A 14,291-nucleotide genomic window follows, 5' to 3' on the forward strand; every position below is an offset into this window, starting at 1 on the left:
ACTCCAAAATTCATTCTGAAAAGCCACCATCACCCTGATACCAAAACCAAAGATATCACAAAAGAAGAAAATTATAGACCAATATCACTGATGAACACAAATGCAAAAATCCTGAACAAAATACTAGCAAACAGAATCCAACAGCACATTAAAAGGATCATACACCATGATCAAGTGGGATTTATCCCAGGGATGCAAGGATTCTTCAATATATGCAAATCAATCAATGTAATACACCACATTCACAAATTAAGGAATAAAAACCATATGATCATCTCAATCAATGCAGAAAAGCTTTTGACAAAATTCAACACTCAGTTATGATAAAAACTCCCCAGAAAATGGGCATAGAGGGAACCTACCTCAACATAATAAAGGCCATATACGACAAACCCATAGCAAGCATCATACTCAATGATGAAAAACTGCAAGCATTTCTACTAAGATGAGGACAAGGATGTCCACTCTTGCCACTCTTATTCAACATAGTTTTGGAAGTCCTAACCAGAGCAATCAGAGAAGAAAAAGAAATAAAAAGAATACAAATTGGAAAAGAAGAAGTAAAACTGTCACTGTTTGCTGGTGACATGATAGTATACATAGGAAATCCTAAAGATGCCACCAGAAAACTACTAGAACTAATCAATGAATTTGGTAAGGTTGCAGAATACAAAATTAATGCACATACATCTCTGGCATTCCTATACACCAACAAGGAAAAATCAGAAAGAGAAATGAAGGAAACATTCCCATTTACCATTGCAACAAAAAGAATAAAATACCTAGGAATAAATCTGCCTAATGAGGTGAAAGACTTGTACTCAGAAAACTATAAAACACCAATGAAAGAAATCAAAGATGACATAAAGAGATGGAGAAATATACCATGTTCTTGGATTGGAAGAATCAATATTGTGAAAATGACTATACTACCCAAAGCACTCTACAGATTCAGTGCAATCCCTATCAAATTACCAATGGCATTCTTCACAGAATTAGAACAAAAAATTTACAATTCGTATGGAAACACAAAAGACACCGAATAGCCAAAGCAATCTTGAGAAAGAAAAACGGAGTTAGAGGAATCAGGCTCCCTGACTTCAAACTATACCACAAGGCTACAGTAATCAAGACAGTATGGTACTGGTACAAAAACAGAAATACGGATCAATGGTAAGGGATAGAATGTCCAGAGATAAACCCACGCACAAATGGGCACCTAATTTATGACAAAGGAGGCAAGAACATACAATGGAGAAAAGACAGTCTCTTCAGTAAGTGGTGCTGGGAAAACTGGAGAGCTACATGTAAAAGAATGAAATTAGGACACTACCTAACACCATACACACACAAAAAAACCCCATATGGATTAAAGACTTAAATGTAAGACCAGATACTATAAAACTTTTAGAGGAAACATATACCATAGAAAGATCTTTGACATAAACCACAGCAAGATCATTTTTGACTCACCTCCTAGAGTAACAGAAATAAAAACAAAAATAAACATATGGGACTTAATTAAACTTAAAAGCTTTTGCACAGCAAAGGAAACCATAGAGAAGCCAAGAAGAGCACCTTCAGAATGGAAGAAAATAATTGCAAATGAAACAACAGACAAAGGATTAATCTCCAAAATATACAAAGAGCTTATGGGGCTCAATATCAAAAAAACAAACAATCCAGTTAAGAAAAGGGTGGAAGACCTAAACAGACGTTTCACCAAGGAAGACATACAGATGGCCAAGATGCACATGAAAAGATGTTCAACATCACTAATTATTAGAGAAATGCAATCAAAACTACAATGAGGTATCACCTCATGCTGGTCAGAATGACCGTTATCAAAAAAGCTAGAAACAATAAATGCTGGAAAGGGTGTGGTGAAAAGGGAACCCTCCTACACTGTTGGTGGGAATGTAAATTGATACAACCACTATGGAAAACAGTATGGAGGTTCCTTAAAAAACTAAAAATAGAATTACCATATGACCCAGCAATCCCACTACTGTGCATATACCCCGAGAAAACCATAATTCAAAAAGAGCCATGTACCACAATGTTCACTGCAGCTCTATTTACAATAGCCAGGACATGGAACCAACCTAAATGGCCATCAACAGATGAATGGATAAAGAAGATGTGGCACATATATACAATGGAATATTACTCAGCCATAAAAAGAAACTAAATTGAGTTACTTGTAGTGAAGTGGATGGACCTAGAGTCTGTCATACAGAGTGAAGTAAGTCAGAAAGAGAAAAACAAATACCATGTGCTAACACATATATATGGAATCTAAAAAAAAAAAATGGTACTGATGAACCTAGTTGCAGGGCAGAAATAAAGAGGTAGACATAGAGAATGTACTTGAGGACATGGCGTGGGAGGGGGAAGCTGGGGCAAAGTGAGAGTAGCATCGACATATATACACTACCGAATGTAAAATAGTTGGCTGGTGGGAAGCAGCAGCATAGCACAGTGAGATCGGCTCAGTGCTCTGCCATGACCTAGAGGGATGGGATCGGGGGATGGGAGGGGGCTTAAGAGGGACGGAATATGGGGACATGTGTATGCATATGGCTGATTTGCTCCGTTGTGCAACAGAAACTAACAGAGTATTGTGAAGCAATTATACTCCAATAAAGATCTAATAAAAAAAATTTTTAAATCACAGTAGCATACTACTGTTCACACTTTATGAGAAAAATATTTCTGTCAGAACAAAAAAGTTAAAAAATTAAAAAATAAAGGTGATAACAACTTAAGTTCAATCACATACAAAAACTGCATAATTTAACATCTCCCACACACACTTTATGTTATTGTTGTCACAATTTATATCTAAGTATCTTTATTATTTTTTACATTTATTACATTTACATTTATGTTTACCACAGTTTCATACTTTCTTATGCTATTATGTTGCTATTTAGCACACTTTCATTTCAACTTGAAGAATTCCCTTTAGCATTTCTTGTAAGGTAGGTCTAGAAGTCATGAGTTCCCTCAGCTTTTATTTGGGAAAATCTTTAGCTCTCCTTCATTCTAAAGCACAGTTTTGCTGAACAGAGTATTCTTGGTTGGCTTTCTTTTTTTTCTTTCAGCATTTTGAATATATCATTCTACTCTCTTCTGGCCTGCAAGGTTTCTGCTGAAAAATCCACTGATAGTCTTATATGTGACGAGTTACTTTTTTCTTATTGCTTTCAAAATTCTCTTTGTCTCTGACTTTTGACAATTTGATTACAATGTGTCTCAGTGTGGATTTCTTTGGGTTTATCTTAATCTTTTTTTGGGGGGGCGGGGTGATTCTTGGATCTGGACATCCATTTCCTTCCCCAGATTTGGGAAGTTTTCAGATATTATTTCTTTTAATAAGCTTTCTGGTCCTTTCTCTCCCCATCTCTTCTCTTTCTGGGACTCTCATAATGTGTATATTAATCTATTTGATTATCCTATAAGTCCCCTAAGCCCCTTAAGCTTTCTTCACTCTCTTTCATTCTTTTTTTCCTCCTCTGACTGAATTATTTCCAATAATGACCTGTCTTTGAGTTTGTTGATCCTTTCTTCTGCTCTTGAACCCCTCTAGTGAATTTTTCAGTTCAATCATTGTGTTTTTCTGTTCCATGATTTCTGTTTGGTACTTTCAAATATTTTCTGTGTCTTTGCTGAAACTCTCACGTTGTTCATGCATCTTTCTCCTGACCTCAGTAAGCATCATTAATGAAAGTTATTTTGGATTCTCTGTCAGGTAAATATATAACTCCATTTAGTTAGGGTTGGTTTCTGGAGATTTATCTTGCTCCTTTGTTTGGAAAACCTTTGCCTAATTCTTCATTTTCCTTGTCTCTCTATATTGGTGTATGTGCATAGACAAAGCAGGCATCTCTCCCAGTCCTCATGGACTGGCCCTGTACAAGAGAAGACTCCCATCAGTCAGCCCTTCCAGAGATTCTGGGGACCTGTACCACCGCTTTCCCTCTCCAAGAAGAAGCAGGAAGTTACAGCTTTGTCCACTTGCTCTGTGCTGTGCCAGGGGTAGCAATTGTATCTATTAGCCCAAACCACAGCCTATCTCCATTCTCTCCTAAGCAGCTAGATTGCATCAGATCTATCAGAGTTCCAAGACTGGCAAGACAGATTCTAGTTCTTTGATCAACCCCAGAGAAGTTGGTTCTCTGTACACATGGATCTACTCTTTCCCTCCCAAGGGGTAGATGAGAGCTAGAATATTTCATCTGTTCACTCTATGCTGAGGAGGAAAAAGGATCTATGACATCTACCAGCCCAAGCCTCTGTCTCTATTCTCCATCGGGTAGCTAGACTGTACCAGACCCCCCAGAGTTCCAAGACCTGCAAAACAGAAGCCAGTCCTCTGGGGAGCCCGCTTTGAAAAGCTGGGGTGCTGGATACACAAACCAGTGCCTTCCCTTTCCTGGGAGAAGTTGGGAGCTATGGGGTCTCTTCCTGATTATATGGCACTATGCTGGGGGCAGGGATGATGGTGAGAAGGTGTCCTGAATCTCCCTATTGGCTTAGGTGAGCCTGGTTTTGCACTCAGCCAGGGTACAAGAGCCTTTCATTTAATTTCTGGATTTCTCACAAAGTGAATTTGTTCATGAACTGTTGCTGAATTGGTGTGTTTGTTTGCAGGGGAAGAAGGGTCCAGGGCTTCCTACTTCGCCATCTTGCTGATGTCACTCCTGAAAATTTTTAATGTATAGATTTTTCTGAAGTCATAATAGTTTGCTAAATTTGGGGAAAACTTTACAAAGGAAAAAGCTCTTTAAAATCTGACATTTTCTCACTTACAAAGATTGTTTCTAAATTTATGAGTTATAGTTACAGGAACATGTCAATCAGTACTTCAGAGACCATTGTTTATAAGTCATATTAAATCTGCGAAAAACATTTTTCTATTTTTAAAGAGAGCCAAAAATTAATAGTAGTCATGAAAAATAAAAAAACTGGCTAGATATGTTTTTATAGCAATGCTAAATGTAGATATAACTGTGAAGAAATATTATTTCATTGAATCTCCATTTAATATATAGTAATTTACTTCAGGTGAGAATAAAAATGTTACCAAGGACTCTATCGGACTACCGTGGCATTTTCCAGGCTTCAATTTCAAACATTTCTAGACTCTCCTAAAGACAACAGAAATGCTAGCACAGTAATAACGGGCCTGTAAGTGGCAGGCAGGCAGTTTATTACTTTGAAAAATAATCTTATTAATAAGCTTCCTGGAAAAGAACAGTTAATAATACTATACAAACAGAAGTCTACTTTTAAGGTTTTGAATTTTAGGATGTCAGTGATTTAGCTATTTATGTGTAAATAAACATATTCTACTGGACACAAAAGAGATAATAGCACAAAAATTTATCTTTCTAAAGGTTAGCTCAAAATCTATTTTAAAAATATATTTCTTATGCAAATCAAAACTACAATGAAGTATCACCTCACACAGGTCAGAATGGCCATCTTAAAAAGTCTACACATAGGGCTTCCCTGGTGGTGCAGTGGTTGAGAGTTCGCCTGCCAATGCAGGGGACATGGGTTCGTGCCCCGGTCTGGGATGATCCCACATGCCACGGAGCAGCTGGGTCCGTGAGCCATGGCCGATGAGCCTGCACGTCCGGAGCCTGTGCTCCGCAGCGGGAGAGGCCACAACAGTGAGAAGCCTGCGTACCGCCAAAAACAACAACAACAACAACAACAAAAGTCTACAAATAGAAAACTAAACATCTATATGTAAAAGAATGAAATTAGAGCATTCTCTAACATCATACCCAAAAATAAACTCAAACTGGATTAAAGACCTAAACGTGGACTTCCCTGGTTGTGCAGTGGTTAAGAATCCACCTGCCAGTGCAGGGGACATGGTTTGATCCCTGGTCCAGGAAGATCCCACATGCCGTGGAGCAACTAAGTCCGTGTGCCACAACTACTGAGCCTGTGCTCTAGAGCCCACGAGCCACAACTACTGAGCCCACACGCCACAACTACTGAAGCCCACGTACCTAGAGCCCACGCTCCACAAAAAGAGAAGCCACTGCAATGAGAAGCCTGCACACCACAACGAAGAGTAGCCCCTGCTTGCCGCAACTAGAGAAAGCTCACACATAGCAACAAAGACCCAGTGCAGCAATGAGGCCCAATGCAGCCAAAAATAAATAAATAAAAATTTTTTAAAAAGACATAAATGTAAGGCCAGATACTATAAGACTCCTAGAGGAAAACACAGGCAGAACACTCTTTGACATAAATCACAAAAATATTTTTTTGGATCCATCTCCTAAAGTAATGGAAATAAAAGCAAAAATAAACAAATGGAACCTAATTAAACTTAAAAGCTTTTGCTCAGCAAAGGAAACCATAGACAAAATGAAAAGATAACCTATAGACTGGGAGAAAATATTTGCAAATGACGTGAACAAGGGATTAATTTCCAAAATATGCAAACAATTCATACTGCTTAATATCAATAAAACAAACAACCCAATCAAAAACTGGGCAGAATACCTAAATAGACATTTCTCCAAAGAAGACATACAGATGGCCAACAGACACATGAAAAGATGCTCAATATCGTTATTAGAGAAATGCAAATCAAAACTACAATGCAGTATCACCTCACACCAGTCAGAATGGCCATCAAAAAGTCTACAAATAATTAATGCTGGAGAGGGTGTGGAGAAAAGGGAACCCTCCTACACTGTGTTGGTGGGAATGAAAATTGGTGCAGCCACTATGGAGACCAGTATGGAGCTTCCTTATAAAACTAAAAATAGAGCTACTATATGATCCAGCTATTCCACTCCAGGGCATATATCTGGAAAAGACAAAAACTCTAATTCGAAAATATGCATGCACCCCAATGTTCATAGCAGCACTATTTGCAATAGCCAAGACATGGAATCAAGCCAAATGTCCATTAACAGATGAATGCATAAAGAAGATGTGGTGTGTGTGTGTGTGTGTGTGTGTGTGTATATATATATATATATATATTCACATATATACACACACACAATGGAATATTACTCAGCCATAAAAAGAAGGAAATAGTGCCATTTGCAGCAACATGGATGAACCCAGAGATAATCATACTAAATGAAGTCAAACAGAGAAAGACAAATATTACATGATATCACTTACATGTGGAATCTAAAATATGATACAAATGAACTTATTTACAAAACAAAAACAGACTCACAGACATAGAAAACAAACTTATGGTACCAAAGGGGAAGGTAGTTGAGGGATAAATTAGGACTTTGGGATTAACAGATACACACTAGTCTATATAAAATAGATAGGGACTTTCCTGGTGGTCCAGTGGCTAAGACTCCACGCTCCCAGCGCAGGGGGCCCTGGTTTGATCCCTGGTCAGAGACTAGATCCCGTATGTCGCAACAAAGACCAGTGCAGCCAAGTAAATAAATAAATATATTTTTTAAGATATTTAAAATAGATAAACAACAAGGACCTACTATATAGCACAGGGAACTATATTCAATATCTTGTAATAACCTATAGTGGAAAAGAATCCAAAAAAGAATATACATATCACTAAATCACTTCACTGTACACCTGAAACTAACACAACTATAGTCAACTATATACCTCAATGAAAAAAATTTTTTAAAGAATTAGGCTATGAGCAAGACACTGTGCCAAGTGCTTTAATCTCAAATTCTCCCTCACAGAGGGTTTTTTTTTTTTTTTTTTTTTTTTTGTGGTACGCGGGCCTCTCACTGTTGTGGCCTCTCCCGTTGCGGAGCACAGGCTCCGGACTCGCAGACTCGGCGGCCATGGCTCACGGGCCTAGCCGCTCCGCGGCATGTGGGATCTTCCCGGACCGGGGCACGAACCCGTGTCCCCTGCATCGGCAGGCGGACTCTCAACCACTGCGCCACCAGGGAAGCCCCCTCATAGAGTTTTAATGAGACATGTATTTTGTTTCATTTTTTTTATTCTGACTTTTATAGATAGGAAAACCAATGTTAAGAGAAATGAATTTGCCTGAAGTTTTATAGCTAAATGACAAAGGCAGTATTCAAATTTAGATCCAACTCTAAAACCTAGGTTTTTAAATGAGTTTTAAGTTTTAATCTAGTATTAACAATACTCTCAAAATTTACTTGAGAAAATCCAAGTCATTCTCAGATCACTCTCTGCTCAGCTTGAAACCATCCAAGTGAAAGTAAAATTTCATCCATTTAACAAATATTTCAGCTTCTTTTCTATGGAAGAGATGGTAATAAACAAATGAAGATGACATGGTCCTTGCCGTTGCTTATTTCAGGTGGGCAGAAACAATATTCCACTTTTAATATTCACTGAAAAGACTAAAATACAAGCTTGCAAGAGAAAATGTCTTAAGGATTTAGGCACATCAGGATATTTGGGGAGATGGACATAGAGTGAAGAAAAGTAAACATACATCAGGGAGATGGACTAAAACACAATAAAATCAGTCCTTTATGTTTTGTTTGTAACACTTCTACTCAATCATTTTAGAGTAATATATTCAAAATCTTAGGTTTGTTTCCATTACATTTTCCTTCCCACTAAAGTTATCATCCAGCTTACAATAATGACCCCCAAACCAGTGTACCAGCTATGTTTTTTAAAGTCTTATTTCATTAATTTACTTTTAAATTCTATTTTCAGGAAAATGATTGACTACAACAGGCACAAGTCAGCTTTCTCGGGTGGCGGAAATGTTCTGCCTTTATTGTGGAAATGATTATATGACTGTGTTTGTCAAAATTCATAGGTTTTATACCTAAAATGATGAATTTTACTACATGTAAATTACCTCAGTACACACCCGACTTAAAAAACAAGCCTGAACTCTTAACTACCCAGCTAAAAATAAAACAAAATTTAAAACACAATTTACAATTTAGGTTACAAGACCAATTTTATTTTTATAAGTAAAGCAGGTCTAGTAAGTTTTTGTATTTATTTATAATGCTAATAATCCAATGTTATATAATTCAATAAATATATCAATATTTTAAAATAGGATATTAAAATGTTATTTTTTAAAAAATAAGGATTTGGATTGTAAAACATTTATTATAACCATAATGTTGTTAAAGCAATGCTATTTTTTTTAAAATCTCAGAAAATAACAATCTAAGTCTCTTAAAAATTTCAAAGATTTAAACTTCCAGAATACTACCATAAATCCTGCTTTCATAGTATGCTGAAAACTCCTCATTTAATACTTAAGGACAAAAAATTACCAGATAGCTTCATTACTTGATAGATTCAACTGCGTTCTAAAACATAATTGTAGCTCAGCTTCCAAAAAGGCAAAGAAAAAGAAATGATTGTTTTCAACAAAACTGGGTTTTAAAAAAACACTATTAAGAACACAGAAAAGGGTAATTAAGTGATGTCTCTTCTTTATTAAAGCTTCAATAGAAGCAAATACACCCAATAAACTATTTACAAAGGACCCAGCCTCAGAATTGTTTTAGAGACCAAAGTCACTTCCCTGCCACTGGAATTTGGCTTGTAAAAATAGTACCAAATTACACATCAAACTTCTCAGATTTTTATGATTCCTACTTTAATACCCTCTGTTTTTATTCTCCCAGACATACCAAAGGCCACCAAGTCAATTTAAATTAGGAGAGGTAATGTAATTCCAAGCCCTGGAAAACCTAGAAGAAATATACTGTTTAACAAGAAGAGTTCTCTTGCCTTGATTAAAGTAATATATCTGTGGCAGATGTCAATTGTCAATCAAAAAATACATACCTGATTTTTTTCTAATATGGGAGAGGAATGTGTTTTTATTTGTGGCTTTGATCAAAATACCCTTTTAAGTGTGTTGTGCTTGGTAAATTAACTTTTGGAAGAATGAACTATCCCCTAAGTGATAATATGTGACAACTCTCTGTAACAACCGCCCTCTCTCAAAGCAGCTCATCTTCCAAAATCGATCTTAAAATTTTCAGTTTTAAAAGCTTGTCAGGCTTGACTGTATCTCTTGAATGTCAATAAAAATCTGATTTTGTCCATGTGTTTTTTTGAATGTTTTCTAATGTTTTTATCTTAATAATACGTAACAATGAAAAACAGCATAAATATCTATGAGACAGAAAGTATGCAAAGCATTACTTTGTTAGGAATGACTATCTGGATATTAAAGGACAATTAACTTGCTAAAAACAAATGCTCTGAAACTGTTCATGAAAAAATGCTGAAGGACTGGCATAATGATATCCACGATAACTGTATAAGATGTCCTAGGATGCAGGAGAACAGTGCCAATTAGGCAAAAATTACCCTAAGAATTTTTATTCTTTCTAAAATGGTAACCAAGTAAATAAATTTAATCAACAGTATTTATTAAAAGTACATAGATCATGGAAGTACTTTTAAATAAGCAATCTCTGGGATGTGGGTTCACAAGACTCAACCAAGTGAAATCCCTGCAGTGAGTTCCTTCTTTTGGGGGGAGGGGTAGAGGTTAGAGTTCTAAAATGACAGTGACAATGATGGCAGGAGTCAAGAGTAAACGATAAGAAAGGTTGGTCCTAAGGAGGGAGCTGAGAGAAGGGAAGGTCATGGGCTCGCTGGGCTGTACCATCAGGGCTTGGTGTCTTCAAAGATGTCAAGGAAGAGGATGAAGAAGGAGTCAGGTAAGACTTGCTAGTGTGGTGGGAATTAGTTCAGAGTTACATGCATAGAAAATCAGAACGCTTGGAGTATAATCAGGAGGCTGGGAAGTTATTGTAAGGAAGAAAATGGCTGTGCTGTGTGTGCTATTGGGAAAGGGATTCTGAGTTGGTTACTGATATTCAAACACCTGCACTAATTAGGTGTTCATCTGGTATGAGTGGGGTGAACTTTGATAGACATTCCAGGTGAGAGGGGAAAAGATCCAGGGTTAAAGCTACTTTGCGAAACCTAGAGTGGGAGGGAGACATTGTGAAATAACATTAAAAGCATGAGCTTTGGAAATCAAATGGATCTGAATGATAACTTATTTATTAACCAGATATTTGGTCAAATATTATTCTGGGCGTTTCTGTGAGGTGGGTTTTCAATGAGATTAACACTGAAATTGGTAGACGACTAAAGTAGATTGCCCTGTATAACGTAGGTGGCCCTCAGTCAGTTGAAGGCCTGAAGAGACAAAAAGGCTGACTCCTCGAGTAAGAGGGAATTCTTCCTGCCTCATGGCCTTCAAACTGGAACATCGGCTTTTTCCCGCCTTTTGGACCCAGAATGGAATGATACCTTTGGCTCTCCTGGGTCTCCAGATTGCAATTCACCCTGCAGATTTTGGGACTTGCCAACCTCCATAAGCAAATGAGCCAATTCCTTATATCCTTATAATAAATCTCTCTATATATGTATATATTATATATACACACACATATATCCACATCCTATTGGTTCTGTTTCTTTGGAGAACCCTAACACAACCTGGGTTCAAATCATGGCTGTTTCTTAATAACTATGTGACCTTAAGCAAGCCCTTTAACCTCCCTGAGCCTATAAAATGGAAATAATTAAAAATCCATTTAGCACAGGATTGTAGCAAGGATTAACTGAAATAATTTCACAAAGCATTGAGCACAGTATCTGACACATAGTGATCAATAAATAGAACTTGTTGTCGACATTATTTTTATTATTATTACAGAAGGCTCTCTTTTGAGGAAAAAATACAGGTAAAACAGGACCTAAAGACGTATTTTTGGTGAGGGTGGTAGGAACATGTGTAGGAATTGTCAAAGCTTTACCTAGTCAACAGCAAAGAGTCCCTTGTTCTTTCCTTCTAGTGTTCTCCCCTATTATCACAAAAGCTACTTCTCTGTTTCATCTCTCATGTAACTCTTTGTATGGGAAAATTCAGCTGAACCACTTTCTAAAATTAAAATCTAAATCTAATTAAAATCTTGTTAAAAGGGCTTCCCTGGTGGCGCAGTGGTTGCGAGTCCACCTGCCGATGCAGGGGACGCGGGTTCGTGCCCCGGTCTGGGAAGATCCCACGTGCCGCGGAGCGCCTGGGCCCGTGAGCCATGGCAACGGGAGAGGCCACAACAGTGAGAGGCCCGCGTACAGCAAAAAAAAAAAAAAATCTTGTTAAAAAATCTTCCAAGTATACATCATTTTTTCTTGACTTAAACACAGTGGATGTAAAAATGTGGCCCTTCTGATTTAGGATGTCGCAGTGGTACTGAGTTTTTACAGAAAATACTAGTAATCACTGTAATGCATGATGTATTTTCAAAACTAAATCTCTCATAGCAATTTATTTTGCTGTCAGCCTTTCATAAAATTAAGTGTGGCATCAATTCCAGTTTACTAAGAGTTTTGGCTAGTAACGCTTTATTGTAAATATCCCCTCCTTTTGACAATTTTAAGGAAGAGAATAATATCTTCATTTTATATTCTTAAATCTTTTCTCAGGATAAGCATGAAATATCATTGTGCAGAAACTGATTCCATTTCAAATGTAAACATTTCATTTAGCAACCAGTCTTAACTATCCACAGATGCAGTGGAGGTTCTGAAATTCCCATTTTTTAAAAGAGTAAAGACTGGCCAATTCCTCTGTGAAAAGAACCTGACTAATGCCAGTGTGTGGATTAGTTCTGGCCTGGAGAGCAGACAAAGTTCTATCATCTTGCATCTAAAACTACAGCACACTACTGAGATCCCAAAATAACTTAAGAGTCTGGTCGTTGGTTTTATTTGCCTTGGCTCCTTCCTCATGGGTGGTGGTGGTGGGACTGGGGGAGAGGTTAAGGTGGGCCTGGAAAAGAAGGGAACCATGTCCCCTACAGCAGCAATATAGGTCCACTGCCCAGTCCTCTCAACTATAAAAAAAAACTCTCCCTTCCCCAAATGGGCAATCTGGTTTGGAAAACTCACATTTACTCAATGAAACAAAACTACAAAAACTGTAGCTCTTACTACATGCTAGCCCTATTCTAGATGCTAGAGATACAAAGATAGATACTAGTTCATAGCCCCAAGAGTTTAGTCTAGTGGGAGAAACACGTAAGTGAACGATCACAGCACAGTGAACAACCGAATAACAGATGTGACTCAAAGAAAGCAGGGACAACTTGGGGAAAGGGAAGACTTCACAGAAACGCTAACAGGCTGTCTTCAGGATGCAGGTGGTCCATTCCAAGGTTAGTATTTTTAAAGCAAGAACTCAATTTCCAGACTAAAAACCTTAATTTCTGAATGTGAAAACTTTACGTTCAGGTTCTTATAATCTATTATATACACACACAACAATAACCCACACAAAGGGAAATTAGCTCAGTTTGAGAACATGATTCATCATCATTCACACCTGCTCAATTTAAGTCCCTCCCCAAATACGCATTACACTGAGGAATATGTGGTAGCAACTCGCCAAAATTAGGACAGAGAGACTATTGTTGCTATAGAACAATATAAAACACTACACATACCTCTGGATGTATTCAGTTGTTGGATTGTAAACTGTTAGTCCTTTTTAAACTGTTAAGATGGATACCGAATAAGGAATAATGCCCTAAACTCTTGCAGTTTCCATATTTATATCTGAAAAATCTCCAATTTACCAAGGCCAATGTGGTATTTCTGGAAAAAAAAAATGAAAACTACACATTTGATTTATGGATTTCTGTCATTCATTCATGTCATAATGCTAAAAGCTACCTTTATTCCACAACTTTCCACCATTTCTTTCTAAGAAAAGGGCATATGAAAAGGTTTTTTTTTAAGGTTATAGCCTTCAAAAACTTGCATTACAAATTTGAATGATCCAACAATTAGAAAATGTTCCTCTACTACCATGTGATATTCCCAGTTTATCATTCTATTTAATATTCTTTTGTAACATCTAACACCCTTCACCTAATAAGGTCAAAGGTTCCTTGAACAGTTTTATAAGCTGCCTACACAGACAATCCCTGTGAAACCTGAGGATGCCACACCAACAGAATGCAGGTCACTGTGATACGTCAGACCGCTCTGCAAAGTCAAAATTGTAGTTCACTTTACGCTGACAGCTTCTTTCCATAACTCCCTCCCCGCCTCCGGCCTCCCCCCCGCCCCAAAGAACGGGAAAGTGTCGATTTTATAAAACGTCTGGCCTTGCTTCCTTTAAAATGAAGCTTTTATCTGATTCCTGGAAGGTCACCTCGGTACTCCCAGGGCTCAGGATGCAGCGCCTGTTTTGGGCGCTGTCTCCTCAACCGGTGACCTTCAGGCCTCTGTGCTTAGCCCGACCCCTGGACAGCCTTCAC

At 37.6% G+C, this 14,291-nt stretch overlaps 1 protein-coding gene across 3 annotated transcripts in view; it reads right to left on the minus strand.

The window, feature by feature from the left end:
* The window catches only part of LOC307183675 (uncharacterized protein), a 97,505-nt gene that overhangs the window by 82,594 nt on the left and 620 nt on the right, over window positions 1-14,291 (minus strand). For all 3 annotated transcript variants that reach the window (XR_013827549.1, XR_013827550.1, XM_079916520.1), the window contains exon 2: window positions 13,473-13,623. The gene's annotated coding sequence lies outside the window, so the exon portion shown is untranslated. The remainder of the gene's footprint in view (window positions 1-13,472; window positions 13,624-14,291) is intronic.

The sequence above is a fragment of the Stenella coeruleoalba genome, assembly GCF_951394435.1.
Source record: "Stenella coeruleoalba genome assembly, chromosome: 1".
Classification (NCBI taxonomy): Eukaryota; Metazoa; Chordata; class Mammalia; order Artiodactyla; family Delphinidae; genus Stenella; species Stenella coeruleoalba.